General features: G+C 48.9%; 1 pseudogene; it reads right to left on the reverse strand.

Annotated features, from left to right (window-relative positions):
* Positions 1–5,641: 5,641 nt before the first annotated feature.
* LOC147231516 (tetratricopeptide repeat protein 21B pseudogene) lies at positions 5,642–9,676 on the reverse strand (annotated as a pseudogene).
* Positions 9,677–16,002: the final 6,326 nt, after the last annotated feature.

Here is a 16,002-nt window from a genome sequence, read left to right on the forward strand (position 1 = left end):
GCTCTGGGAGCCGCCCGTGGGTCGCTTTGCGCCCCAGGAAATACATTCCCCTGCCCCCCCCCCCAGCCGCCATTTATTTTTAAACACGACTGAACCTGATTGACTCCGGCGCGCCATGAAAACCCGCAACCAGGACGCCGCTTCACTTCCTGTTTCATACACACATCTTATTACCATGCTATTACTATGTTATTACATGTTTATTACACTATATTAGTATTATCATGCTAGCACTCTGCAACCCTGCAGCTTCTGCCCATGTCAACATCTGCCATGAACATCCCCCTTCTGGGACGTTCTATCCAGAAGATTCTTCCAGCGCTTTCTTTTGAAAGTTCAGGGTCATTCCTGGACTTCATTCACGGCCGTTCCGTGGTACTTCTTGTACTTCTTGTTGTATTTCCTGTTTTCCAGGTCATCTTGGGCGACACCTCCCCCCCCCGCCAGCTTCCCATCTTCCTCCCGCCATCGTCCTCTTCTTCTTCTTCCATCTCCTCCAGTATTTATTTTTCATCCCCTCGTTTTTGAGTCACAGTTATAAATACATTGGCCCGGTCAAAGTATTTCTTGTACTGCGTCGGCTCTGCAGTAACGCACCCCCCCCCCCCCCCCACACACACACACACACACACACATATTCAAACACTATGACCTCCCTCCACAGTACACACCCAGAATCACGCCACCATGGCCACTTACTGCGTTGCCATGGCAACCCACACGACATCACCACAGTTATTACACTAATATTACACAGTTAATAACCTAATAAATAATGTCATAAGAAAATTTAAATGTTCATTTGATTTTTTTAATTAAGAAAAAAATCTATGTTAAAATTGATTTTTCTGGTGATGACCTTTGACCTTCTTAAGCCCCGCCCCCTTCAGCCGGAGGGCACGCGGCAGATGATAGGCATGTGATCGCAGACACACACACACACACACACACACACGTACTCTGGACACGGAACATCGGCGTGGAACACGGAGAACCGACAGGAAGAACGTTCCACATTAAATGTCAACCCCCCCCCTGGCGGCCATGATTACCAAGTGGAGGTCAAAGGTCAAGGGTCAGAAGTTCACGGGACTCCAGAGAATCTCCCCGGAATGTCAGCAGCTCCAGAGAAGATGGGCTTCACAGCATGAGAAGGAGTGTGGCACAGCAGATGGACAGAAGATGGGAGAACTTGGAGGGAGCAACGCACACACACATGCAGACACACAAACAAATACACACACACACACAGACACACAGTGGTCTGCAGCAGATCACACTGCAGTGCACGTGAGGCAGCAGGAAGGTGGTGTTCTTCATGTTGTTTGTGTTCTTCGTGTTCTGGTTTTCTGTTCTAAGAGGACCAACAGAGCAACAATCATCTTGACCAACCAGGGAGAAGATAAAAAGGTCCACATCCGTCAATCCACCAATCAATCAGCCAATAGGAAACACACATGATCTACTAAAATACACATCTTTTTGTGTGCGTGTGTGTGTGTGTGTGTGTGTGTGTTGATAGTCTGTCTAATCACTGCAGTTAGAGAACAAATCATCGTCTGAGTCACATCTCTTCAGATCCAACACACACACATATACAGACACACACACATTCAAACATTCAGACACACACACACAGATGCTGCAGATGCATGAACACACAAACATAAAGAGACAACCACACATACACAGATGCTGCAGACACATGCACACATACACACACTCAAATACAGAGACACACACATACACAGACGCGGAGACAGAAAAATACTTGCAAAGATACACACACACACACACACACACATACAAACACATATACCTACAGAAACACATACGTATACATACAAACACTCAAACACACACACACAGAAACACATACAGAGACGCAAGCATACACACACATTCACATACACACATACAGATGCTGCAGGCACAGACATACACACACGCATACACAGACTCGGAGACAGACAAATACTTGCACACACACACACACACAGGCATAAACACACACACAGAAACAGACACTTTTCAATTATTGTCATCACCCAGAGCAAACAGTCTCTGTCTCTCACACACATTTTTCAATTACTGTGATTACCTGCGGCAAACACACCCTCACACTCGCGCACACACACACACACACACACACACACACACACACACACACACACACACACACCATACTTCTAGGAGGACATGACGGCTGAAAACAGTTTGTTCTTGAGGCGTAGAGCCGAGTCAAGACAGAAACGGTGTATGTGTGTGTGTGTGTGTGTGTGTGTGTTTGTGTGTGTGTGTGTCAATGTGTGTGTGAATGTTTCAAGGTGGTCTGTGACCCAAAACAGGCCATGGTGGCCTCCACCAGCCCAGGAGAAGGAAAGGAAAAGGTTCACTAATTCTGGAGATTCAAAGAAGATTCATTCAGGAAGATTCAAGAAGATTCATTCAGGAAGATTCAAGAAGATTCATTCAGGAAAAGATTGATTGAAGGTGGGAAGAGATTCATCCGTTCAGAAGAAGTTTCACTCATTCCTCCCAGACTCCACTTCTTCTTTCTTCTTCTCCTTTGGTTTGCTATCCTCCAGAGGTATGTAGACTACATAGTCTACCTCCTCCATCTAACCCTCTCTGTATCCTCTTCTCTCACACTAACTAACTTCATGTCTTCTTTCACTACCTCCATAAATCTTCTCTTTGGTCTTCTTCTAGACTTCCTGGTCTTCTCTGTACTCCTCTATTAGCATTCTCAAAGCAATTCTGCATCTGCAGTACTCTTTATGGCATGAAGCCATACTGCCGTTCGCAAATGCTGACTTCTGCACTCCATCTAGTTTCCACTACTCTTTCCCATAAGTTCATTGTATGGCTCATCAACTTTATCCCTCTATAGTTGCCGCAATTCTGGACGTCCCCCTTATTCTTAAAAACAGGCAACAACAAACTTCTTCTCAGTTCCCAAGGCATCTTCTCACTCTCTTAGAAATTTCACCATTGCCTCTCCTGAACACTTCCATGCCTCCACCAGTGTATCATCAGGACCAACTGGCTTTCCACTCTTCATCCTCTTCAATAGCCTCCTCACTCCACTTTGACTAATCTCTGCTACTTCGTAGTCTACAATAGCCACCTCTTCAATCATTCCCTCTCATTCATTTTCCACATTCATAATCTGACATTTAAAGTGCTCTTCCCCTCTCCCCATCACTCTTCCAGTATCTGCCAATACATTTCCCTCTCCATCCTCAATCACCCGAATCTGCTCTCCATCTTTTCAATCTCTATCTCTGTTTTACCAACATGTATAAATCATTCTATCCCTCCTTGCTGTCCGACCGAGCATACAAATCATCATGTGCCCTGTTTGGCCCTTGTCACTTCAACCTTTACCTTGCATGGAATCTCCCTTTGCTTCTGTCTGTTCTCTTCAGGCCCCTCAGTGTTCCAATTCATTGCTTTGCGATCCTTTTTCTCTGTATATACTCCTGCACTTCCTCATTCCACCAACAAGTCTCTTTATCTACTTCTCTTCCAGAGGAAACACCAAGTACTCTCCTTAGTCTCCCTGATCACATCAGCTGTAGTTATCCAGTCACCTGGGAGATTTCCCTGACCACCTAGACTCTAGGTGGTCAGGGAGTGGTTCTTAACCTTGTTGGAGGTACTGAACCCCACCTGTTTTACATGCGCATTCACCGAACCCTTCTTTATTGGATGGAGGATCGGTTCGTTGATGGGTACAAAGAACAGGCGGAGTAGCCTTTTCATCGAATCTGGCTCCCTTCTTGTAGTTCCCATCTCCATGCGGCTGAAGGAAGCCTTCCCTTAGTTTTGCCGGTGCCGGACTAGAATTGCTCATCTTGTCTTTGCAAATCATGCAGTTAGGACATCGATTCCAATCACGTTCCGTCATACATGTGAATCCGTATTGTACGTGTTCTTCCGACCGCTTTCTTTTTTGCCCGACATAATTAGTATGAAGGGATTCAAATATTAAGAAAGAAATCACATGAGGTACCATCACGACAGTCACAAGTTACTACAACCGAGCGCGCCAAAATCCCCGCAGCCCCTCAGATTACAGAGCCTACATATGGTGTAGTCTACCTGCGTACTTCTACCTCTCTTATAAGTTGCCCTATGTTCCTGCCTCCTCTGGAAAAAAAGTAGTCATCACACCCGTTCCCATCCTTTTTGCAAAGTCTGCCACCATCTGTCCTTCTGCGTTCCTGTTGTGGATACCAAACCTGCCCGCCCATCATTTCTTCATTACCTCTATTGCCTACACCAACATATCCACAAATACCACTCTCTCACCTCAGGGGATATTCTGCATCACTTCACCCATTCCACAACTTCTCCTTCTCCACTCCGCATAGCCACTGACACCATTTAGCATCACGCCTTCAGTTTCTAGCTTCAGACTCATAGGTCTATCTGACATTTTTTGCGCCTTTGGAACATTCTACATAAACTCCTGCCTCAAGATAACTCCTACTATATTCATCTACCTGTCAGCACCATGATAGTACAACTTAAGACCTGCTCCTGAGCTTCTAGCCTTACTACCTTTCCACCTGGTCTCCTGGACACACAGTATTCCCCCCTTCCTTCTCTGCTTCATGTCAACCAACTCTCTAGCTTTTCCCTGCCAAAGCACCACCCTTTGGATGGTTCTGGTGCTCAGAGGAACCAGACGGTTGCTCTTTTGCCTCCATCTTCATCTTCATCATTCTGGCCCTCATCACTGTCTCCCTTTTGGACGAGAAAGGGGGAGGATGTTGGGATGAAGAAGGAGGAAGTAAGGTGGTGGAAGGGCTGGAAAGCAGAGGAAGCCATTGCAGACCTACAAGAGCCTGAAGGAGGGTCCTTGCCAATGGAATCTGAGGAGAACCTGAAGAACCGAGGGGAACTTGGGGAACCAAGGAGAAGACAAGGGAACAAGGGAAACTGGGGGGAACCAGGAGAGATTCCACTCACTGCTGCTCCCATTCATCACATTAGCCTGCAGTTTGTTTGTTTGTTTGTTTTTTTTTGGGGGGGGGGGGGACCTCATGACAGAAGATGTTCTAGAAGAACACACTGATGATGTATGTGTGTGTGTGTGTGTGTGTCCTGACCCCCCTCCCCCCCTTTTATCTCTGACAATGTGAAGCATCACTAGCTATTTCCATAATAGAGACCAGTACACCCTGCCTATAAATCACCTCGCAGTAACCACGGCGATACGGCGAGTGGCAGTGGGAAGCGTGGGAGGAGAGCCAGGAGCGCTGACGGGTGAATCGGTGGGTATGGGGGTTGGGGTGGGAAGAGTGATGTGGAGGGCTACAGCCAGAAATAGCTTGCCATCAATTAAGATAAGCGTACCGAGCGGTAGCAGAGCGCGGGAGGCCTTAGCCGCCGCCACCGCCGCGACCTCCTTTCTCATCTCTCATAAAGACGGGGAATTAGAGACGAGGCTCCGCTGGATGCTAAATCAAAACCATAGCCGCCAGGGGCTAGCATCGCTGGGGTCAAACCTAAGGTACCGTCGCAGATCTGTTTTCAGTCATGGACAGATTTCAGGATTAGCATGTAACAGTAACAGCTAACAAACTTCTGTTTATTTGAAAATAAACCTGCGGGGCCAGCTAGTCAGACTTTAGCTGGTTAGCGGGCCCGAGTTAGGAGAATCCACCAGCGAGAACACCTGCGAATCCTCGCTAGTGGCGCCGGCTAGCGATGACAGCGGCGTGGATGAGGCATCGATCAAAGGTACGGGTAGACAGCGCGGCTTTAGAGAGGCCCGCGCTCTTTCCAAGATGTCCGCCCGGATCTGGGCATCCCTGGGGTGTGCGGCGAGGACCTCGTGGCAGACGTCAATGGTGTCGATGGGCCTCTTAGCACTCAGGTAGCTAAACGCAAGCCTGTAGCCGAGAGTCCGGTTGGTCCGAGTGGTGTGATTCCACGCCAGCTGGTAGTTGAGCGCTGCTTCACGGAACATGCGCTCTTTCTCCTTCATGTAGCCCAGGTACTCATAGGCTTTACCGCACGACTTATTGTGACTCAGACACCTCCTCAAAAGGTCGTCAGCCATGTCATACATCCCTGAGTGGATGTAGATATCAGCCAGGAGCAGCCAGATGTTCTCAAAGTCTTCGGCGTATTTAGCGCTCCAGCTCACCTTCGCCACTCGCTTCAGCAGCTTGCGGGCCTGAGGAGGTTTGTTTAGCATCATGTTAGCCCTGGCCATGGCTAACACTGCCATCAGGTAGTTCTCCTCACTCTGCGCCATCTCAGTGAAAACAGCCATGGCTTTGTCTATGTCAGAGCTCTGCCTGGTCGCCATCAGGCTCTCCAGGACACGGCGCCGCGTGTATCCACCCGCAGTCTGGGGGTTGAAGTCCTTCAGCAGCTTCTCGGCTGTTCTCGCCGCAACCTGCCTCTCAGCGGCATTCGTGGTGTCACTGTACAGACTCTTGAAGGCCACGCCCCCCATGACACCAATGTCTGGGTTCAGGTATATCTCAGCCATGTGGAACACCGCCTCCTGTCCCCAGTCCTTGTCCTTCCGTGCCATGTTGAAGCAGCGCAGGGCCTCGTTGGCATCGCCCGCGTAGCGAAGGTAAAGCCCTTTGCAGAAGTTGAATCCGGTGTTCGTGTTTTTTCCAGAACGATGTTTCTGGGCCTTTTCCAGAAACGTCGGCACCTCCTCCAACTTACCCTCCCTCCGCAGCAGGTTGATGAGTCGCGACAGCATCGGGTAGCTGTCCGGTGTCCTCATCAGGAGCCGTTGGCAGTGGAGGATCGCCTGGTCATTGTCTTGCTTCCTGAACAAAAGGTCCACTATGATCAGAATGGCATCTTCGTCATCCTGGTTCACCTTCAAAATGGCACTGCACCTCTCCTTGCAAGCATCGAGGTCGTCAAGAGCAAGGCAAAGCCGTGCCAGTTCGAGATTAACCCGCCGATCAGTGGCGTCAAGCAAGAGGGCTTTAGCGTAGAGCTCCACTGCATTCTTGGAGCTACCCTGGGCAGTGCACTGTTTTGCCACCTTGGTGCAAATCTCCGCGGCAAGGCGCTTCCCGTTGGCGACCGCACTCGGCTGCTCTGATTCCACCCACTTTAGCACCCTGTCCAGCATCTCTTGGGCTCGCTGTAGTGAAAGGGAACTTTCCTCTCCTTTGCCCACCTCGTTCTGCACCTGCGCCAGCAGGACAAGACATTGGCACATGTCCATGAGCACCGGCAATTCGTTCACCGGGCTAGAAGCGACGGCCTCGCTCAGGATTTTCTCACATCGCTCGTATTGCCTCAGCCTAAGCAGCAGTTCGGCCACTTCATGGCACAGGAAGTTCAGTTGTTTGCTCTTTAGCGCAAACTCATAGTACTGCAATGCATTCATGTAGCTGTGGCTCCTAATCAGGGCCTTCCCAATCTTACGAGCCAAAACAGCATCTTCTGAGTTGTCCACTCGCGCGTGCTGGTAAACCTCAATGGCCTTTTCGGGGTCATGGACCCGCATGTGAGCATCGCCCAGCAAACTGTATGTTCTCGGATTTGGGTGCCTTTTCACCATTTCCTCGTAGCAGCTCATGAAGAGCTCCTTGTCCTTCATGTGGTTCAGATAAATGTCTGCCATTTTCTCCTGGGCCTCAATGTAATTGGCTTGCTCCGGGGTGACATCCCTGAGTACGCTTAATGCCAGTTCGACGTCGCCGCACACCAGAGCCAGGTCCGCGGTGGCGACGGTGACACGCAGCTCCTCCGGGGAGCCTGAGAACTCACTGATGGCGTCCTGCATTACCTTGGCCGCCTCCTGCTTTTGTCCGATAAGCCACAAGGCCTCAGCCAACTCCAAGAACACCGAGACGCAGTCGGCAGGACTCAACCTCTCGTTGGACGGGGACAAGGACTCACGCATGCCTGGAAGACTTACCGCCGTCTTCAGCGTTTCGATGGCTTCGGCCAGATGGCCCGTTTTCTTCCTTGCCCGGGCTTTGATCAGGTGGTACAGCGGCAGCTCTCGGATCGCAAAGTCGTGGCTGAGACAAAGTTCCAGCGCCTGGGAGCAAGACGTGAAGTTTTCCTGCAGCAGGTGGATTTGGGCCATTAAAAGGTGAGCATCTGCGTGAGAAGGACAGCGGTCCAGACAGGTGTGTAAAGTGTCCCGAGCAGCCTCGGCATCCCCAGACTGATACCTGACTTTCGCAAGTAGGTAACGTGCCTGAATGTGGCTGGGAACACACTGGACCACAGTGCTCAGGAGTGAGGAGCAGTGCTTGAGATGAGGGGTGGGAGGTCGGCCCTGGACATCGGGTTTCGTTGGACACAGAGCGAGATATTCCTTGACAATGTCCAGCAGGAACTCAGGGTTGAGTCTCCACATGTACTCGGCTCCCAATGACAAACCCTGGAGCGCCGAGATGTGAGTCTCCACCGCCTCGTTCAGAAGGTTTGTGACCTCGTCCGCCGGACGCTGCTTCTTTACTGCCAGCATGGCATGCAGGTAGAGTAGCTCCCCAGATTTCCCAAAGGACTGTTGGAGTGCCGTGAGAAAGTCCAGGCATTGTTCGGCATCTTCCAGTTGTCCCTCCGCCAGCTGACAATGGATGATTCCGCTCAAAGAGGAAAAACCCACCTTGTCCAAAGTCACGGCGGTCTTGTACCACCTCCTGGCCTTGTCTATCCGAGCAAGAAGTAACATCTGGTAGCCCAGCTCCGCTGCAAAGTCTGAGTTATCTGACGCCATACTAAAGGCCGTTTTCACCATCCTGGATGTTTGGTATATGATTTCCTTGTTTCGTCCACAAACGCGAGTGAATGGGAGCGACATCCTGTAATAGAGCTCAGGGTTGTGCGGTTCAAGCGTGTCCAGGCTTTTAATGAGGTCCGAGAGCTCTTTTTTCAACTTGATAACGTTCCCAGCTCGACAAGATGAGTGCAGCGCCAGCATCTGCAGCGCATCAAGGTGACTGTGATCCAGCTGCAAGAGCCTCTGGGCCACATCCAGGCTTCCCTCCCAGTCCTCCAGGCTCAGCAGCAGTTTCATTTTCTTGACGAGGGAAGGCAAGTACCCTGGGAAGCTAATGATGACTTGATTCACCACCTCCAGCGCCTGGGCGTAATTCTGGCGACATTCATAGAACTCCACCTTTCCCATTAGCGCAAAAACACCAGGACCTTCACCCAAGCCTTCAAAGAACTTCCCTGCTTTCTTGGTGTGCTTTCCGGACGTCACGTCGATCCAGGCTTTCAAAACTAGCCCCTCCGTGGAACCACTTGATAGTTGAAGCATGCGCTCCACGCAGGCCCTGGCCTCGTCACTCCGTCCCAAGAACCAGAGAAACATCCCAACATGGTACAAACTCTGAGGAGACGCACTTGCCCTCAACTTGTTTATCTCCTCTTCCAGCGTCTGAATGGTCTCCTTGTCCGGGCTGGTCTTCTTCGTCTCAGCGAAGACGAGAGTCATGGATGCACAGAGGGACATGTCCTGAGCGTCTCTGATGGAGTCTAGTTCGAGAGTGGCTTCCTCGATCCGCCCCTGCATCAGGTTGCCAAAGGCATGGAAGAAGGTGTAAACAGGATGGGCAAATGTCATCTGGGCGGAGGCAGCGGCTCTCGCCGCATGACCGTAGTACTTCTCATTGCAATAATGGCAGATGGAAGCTAATGCTGCCTCCTCGACCTCCATCTTGGCTGCGGCACTTCTGCGTTGGCAGGTGATGTGGAGGGTGGTGACCTCTGCTGATTTCAGGCTTGACATCCACAGTGGTTTGCCCCGCAGTCTTTTTGTGCTGGGAGATCATAGGCCAATCGGTGTCACGGCGACAAGATGACAGTGACATCACATGATGCAACGGTGATGACGAGCAGTGCAGGTTGCATCCTCCCTGCACTTCCTACCTTGTGATGTCACATAGGGGATGTGATATCACACCTGTAGAGTGACATCAGCCCAGAGTCAAATCTGAGAAAGAAGAAGTTGTGATGTCGCTGTGGACCCCCCCCCCCCACCCCCACCCCCAATGTTCTTTGAAAGGGGAAGCCGTTGTGAGGTGCAGGTGATTCTTCTTTTCCTTTGGGCTGCTCCCTTCAGAAGGTGCCACGGCCAATCGCCCTCCATCTAACTTCCTGTCCGCACACCCCCTTTTAGTCTTCCTCAAGACCTACTGCCTGGCAGCTCCAACTTCAGCATCCTCGATCTACCTGGATCTTCTCCATCCCTTCTCTGTCCATGCCCAAACCATCTCCGGATAAGTGTGACCTTATCTCCAGAACATCAAACTGTGCTGTCCTTCCATCCTCCTCACTCCCAAAGAGGGACCTCCATGTCTTCATCTCCACTCCCTGTAGCCTTACCGTTCCACTTGGGTTCCTCTCATTCACACACATGTATCCCTGAGTGTCCTCTCATTTCCCGAGCATACCCTCACCTCTCTAGATGTTCCTACACAAGTTCCCTGCTCTCGCCAGATCACGATACCATCTGAAAACATCATGGTACATGGAGGTTCCTGCCTGACCCAATCTGTCCACCTGTCCATCACCACTGCAAAGAAGTTTAGAGGCCATCACTCCCTGGTGGCCATATTGTGGATCCCTGGGTCACAGGACGGTACCTCCAGTCCAAACAGGCAGTACGGTGTGACCTCCGTAGACCAGTGGAGTTTTGTGTTCCAACCTGCTGACTTGGACACAGAACCTACTGTGAAGGTACTTCATGTTCTCCTGAAGGAATATGAACGGCTTTGAGAAACAGGATAATTTACCGTCAGATCTAATCTTCTGATCATCCGATCAACAAGTGACCACCTGGGACACAGGTCCTCATCTGCAGTCCAGAAGAACCTCCCGGCTCTCAGTCTGAAAACAAAGAAGAGCATAGAGACCGGAGGTGACGTGTCACACACACACACAGACACACACACACATTGTTCGGAGCGAACAGCTGGCAGCCATTACCGGCAGGGATTAGTGATAAAGACCACTGGGTTCTCCAGCGCCAGCTGCTAATACCTGAGAGATGGAAGCTGAAAGGAACACGGGAGAACATTGTCCATTAGCGTCCTGTGGCGAGAAGTGGTTCCCCGCTGGAAGGAGGGAGATGAATACATAAATTTAAGGGGTTGCAGAACGTACGGCTCTTTTGTTCTTCCTATGATTCTCTGATCTATGTGGGGGGTTCCACATTCTATGTCTATACGTGAAGGGTACATCACCCACTCCTTTGTTCCACAACTCCCCTGAAGACAAAGTGGACACACCTGCCACCTCGGAGAAACCGCTCCCTACCTGGAGAACTGATGATGTTCCTTCAAAGGTCCTGATATGGACAGTTATGGAACCACCAGCATTCACCAGAGAGGATGCTGTTTAACAACTTCTCTGCTATGGTTCAGTCCTGAGGCATACCAGCACCTGACGAGTCCAAGATGGAGGCGGATCAAAAAACCTCCACCTGATCCTAATGAGTCACATGGCAGCGCCGGGTCTACGAGGTCCAACCGATCCTGACAAGTCCTAGATGGGAGCAATTCAATGACCTCCAGCTCACCCTAATGACAGGTCAATGACCTCCGCCTCATCTTAATGGGTCACATGATAGGGGTCGCTCTACAAGCTCCACCCCCTTGGAGGTGGAAGACTGGATGAAGGTCAGATGTTTTCAGGAGGACCAGCTGGCTGTGTGTGGCGCTGTCATTGTCATGGGAACAATGAGACCTTTCAGTTTCAGGCTGGAGAAGAAGGCTGGAGTTCTTCTTTGGAGGTTCCAGGGCTGGTCTGTGAAGGTTTACTGACCAGTGGTCAGAAGGACCGCGATCCAAAGCTGGAGATGATTGGCGGAGGGTCGGGCAGATGAGAATGCTCCAGGTACCTTCTGTGAGGTCACCTCTTCTTCAGATGATTGTAGCTTCATTTCAGACAGTTGTAGTTCTGGATGTTTACACCTTGGATGAAGGATGACTTTGTAATCTATTACATTGTGAGGGGCATCTTGTTGAGACTTGAAGAGCCTCGTTCCCATGGTGTCTCCATGGTTACATCACTTCCTGCCAGCGCAGCTGTTGGCCGCCAAGGTTCAGCGGGTTCTTCTGCCCGGTTCCACATCTGGCGCCGTTCCTCCCGTCGGAGAGACATCTGTGTGGGTGCCGTGGGCGCCGGAGCGGAGGGAGGGCGCCCCCTATGGGTGGGTGGCGGGAGTGACAGGCGAGCAGATGGCAGAGCAGAGCGCCGTCACGGCAACGGGCCGACCTCAATCTGTCACATCACGCCTTCGCTTCACCGCCACGGGAGGAGGAAGTAGGAAGTAAGTAAGAGGAAGGAGGTAGGAGGAAGCATACGAAGCAACTTCCTGTTTACCTTAGATCTAAGAGGAACCTTCTGGAGATCAGGAAGATCTGAACAGGACCCTGCAACGCTCACTCACTCACTCATTTATTCATTCATTCATTCATTTCCCCTCTAGGGCTTAACCTGGACAGCCAGCTGTAAGTCATCCATCTCCAGTCTTCAATGGCCACTGATGGCTTTTAGACTGGAGGAACGTGGAGAACGTCCAGAGAACCCAGGCAGTAGAGTGAGGAAGGAAGGACCATCTAGCCATCAACAGTGGTGATAATAAGCACCTTATTATCAGGTTCTTGTCGGGTTCTAGTTTGGGTTCTCTCTTGTTTGGGTTCCCACTTATTTTTTGGACTCTACAGTTTTGGTTCTCTCTTGTTGTTTGGATTCTCTTGGTTAGTTTGGGTTCTATCTTCTTGTTTAGGTTCTTGTATGTATTCCCTCTCCTTGTTTGGGTACCCTCTAGTTTGGGTTCTCTAGTTTAGTTTGGGTTCCCTCTCCTTTTGTAGGTTCTTGCATGAATTCCTGTGTGGTTCCTCTCCTGTAGTTGACCTCTTCCTTAAGGTGCTTTGCGATTCAAGGCTCTCCGGGCTAAGACCTGCAGCAGGTCTTCACTCAGAACCTCCTCATGGTTCTCAACAGGATTCCTGCTTCCGGTTGAGCCCTGTCATTGGACCTTCTAGCAGAGCCTGGATGTTCCAGGGGCTCTGGGGGCTTCCCCTCTGCAGATTTTTTCCTGTGGTTTTGAAGACTTTCTACAACATTCCTGAATGGTCATCTCCAGTCATCTGATCTAATTTTGTAATCTTCGGAAGGTCCTTGATAAGTCAAAGTTGGTTCTGCCCTTTGGCCGTTATCCGGTTCCTTCATAGAACCTTCCGGATCCGATCACGGAATCAATGGAGCCATTTTTCACTGTAAAAACCCCAATCACCCGATCAATATGTCCTCTTCACCTGCCAGTAATGGAATTGGATTTGTCGAGTGGCTGATAGGGGCCGATCAATAACCCTCCCTCCCCATTACAGGCTGATCAATAACCTCCCTGATGAAGCTGCTGCCGGCAATCGATCGGAACCCAAAGCGTTGTCATGGAGACAACGGATCAATCTCACATCTTACTGGTTAGCATGTTTCAATATCCCTTTCGATGGCTGACGAGATTGACGGGTATTTACCGATCAATAACCGATACCAGTTGCTGATCAACAGACTGATTAGTTGACCTCCAGGCAGGTTCACATGTATAGGACACCTTTGTTATGCCTGCGGGACAGAAGGTTGTCAATCATACACTTCCTGTCTTCCTATATGTGTAACAGTAACAATGGACAACGTCAGTAATAATGGCGCAATAAGTGTAACTACGGTGTGAATGGCGTAACAACTTGTAATAAGCGTGACATCAGATAACAATGGTGTACAACGGTATGATAACAGTAACAATTGTGTAAAAATTGTGTAACCACTGTGTAAAAAGGTGTAATTAGTGTGATAAAAGTGTAATACCACGTGCCAATGTTTTAACAATGTTGGCAATGTTAACAGTGCAACAACCATAACAATGGCTAACAACAGTTTAACAATGGTCAACAGCAGTGTACCAACAGTATAACAATGGCCAGCAACAATGTACTAACAATTTAACAATGGCTAACAATAGTGTACCAACAATTTAACAATGGCTAACAACACTGACAACAGTATAACAATGGTTAACAACAGTGAAGCAATGCCCAACAACAGTGTACCACCAGTGTAACAATGGCGAACAACAATGTACCAACAGTATAGCAATGGGCAACAACAGTATAACAATGGATAACAACATCGTACCAACAGTGTAACAATGGCTAACAACAGTGTAACAATGGCTAACAACGATATAACAATGCCTATCAATAGTGTACCAATAGTGTAACAACTGCAAACAACAATGTACAAACAGTATAACAATGGCTAACAACAGTGTACCAAGAGCAAAACAATGCCTGACAACAGTCTATCAACTGTATAACAATGTCTGACAACAGTGTAACAATGGCTCAAGAAGTGCACCAACAGTATAATGACTGTAATAACAGTGTAATAAGTTAGCAGCGGTGTAATAACTATAACAGCAGTTAACAACAGTGTAATCATGTGTCATTAGTGAAACAACAACGTAATAGGATGAAAGTTTGTGTCCCTTTTTGTGTGTTTGTATCACTACGTGTGATACAGTATAAACACAAACACAAGCACACACAGATAGATAGATTTCCAGTGTGTGTGTGTGTGTGTGTGTGTGTGTGTGTGTCCATGGGGTGCCTCATTAATCCCCTGATCAGAAAGTTGAAGTGTGTGGTTCTCGTTCAGGTTCTCTCTCTCACACACACAAATTGTCCGCATTGAACGAGAACATCAGAAGTCAGAACACGCACTCATTACGTTCTTGGTTCATGTGTATGTGTGTGTGTGTGTGTGTGTGTGTGTGTGTGTGTGTGTGCAGCTTCAAACAGGCCTTTCATGGTAGACTTTCAGAGGAGCCAGAGGAACAGGGTTCTTCAAAGCACTAGCAGCTCCCATCCACAGAGAGGAGGCTTGGAGAACTTGAACATCTCAACAGGGCTCTACTGCTAATGCAGACAGCAACACACACACACACACACACACACACACACGCACACGCATGATGTAAACACATAGAGATAGATACATCCATGTCAAACAAATGTCCAGACAACATCTAACAAATGTCCAGCAAACATCCAGAACGCATCTAAGATACATCTAGGCAACCTCAATGAGAGTGTCCTCAAACGTCCAGTCCAGGGGTGCTAAATACGTCAATCGCAAGGGTGTTACTGGTAGATCGCATGGCATTAAAAAAAAATAGACGTTAGCCTATCATCCATCCCGTCACTTGATTGATATACAGGGCAGCCGATCAGATAACATCTGATTTTTTCTGACACTGAGGTCACTGCACATGCACAAACAACGGCACGAAGCGCAGCAAAGCTAACAAGCTAGTCAGCAAGTTAGCTTCAATTTTTAGCCCTCATTTTGTTCTCTTAAACTTAAAAAAAAAAGAGTATAAAATGAGTGGGGGAGTTGGACCAAGTAAGAAGACAAAAACGTGGCACTTTCATATCGAATGGGAGGAGGACTTTTTTTCACAATGACATTTTCGAATTGATTTTTGCCTCATCTGCTAACATCGCAATACCAAAGATGGGTAATGTGGAGCGGCATTTTCGGGCCGTTCGTGGAAAATACGTCACGGATATCCCGCCGAAAAGCGAGCTGAGAAAGAGAAAGGTAAAGGAACTAAAAATCCCAGTTGTCCGGACACCAGTCACCTTTCACACAACATACTTCAAAAGCGAAAGCCGCAACCAAAGCATTGTTCCGGGTGAGTCACGTCATCATTAATAAGGCCGGCTGTAAGCAGCTACTGTCCGGATGATGATTCAATTCAGTGCAAGTCATCAGAGTGAACTTGGGTATTGACAAAAAATGTGCATAATTATTTTGTGTTCTGCAATATTAGCTCATACGGTTATGCAAGGTACATATAAAGAATGTTTTGCATTTTTGTTGTGGATGGATCATTTTGACTTGGTCATTTTATAAGTAGCTTGCATGCTAAGTGTGAGCACCCCGGTCCAGACAATCATGGACAAATTTCCA

Source organism: Fistularia commersonii, chromosome 9 (genome assembly GCF_037954325.1).
Source record: "Fistularia commersonii isolate RoL2024-O1a breed Wild chromosome 9, RoL_Fcom_v1.0, whole genome shotgun sequence".
Classification (NCBI taxonomy): domain Eukaryota; kingdom Metazoa; phylum Chordata; class Actinopteri; order Syngnathiformes; family Fistulariidae; genus Fistularia; species Fistularia commersonii.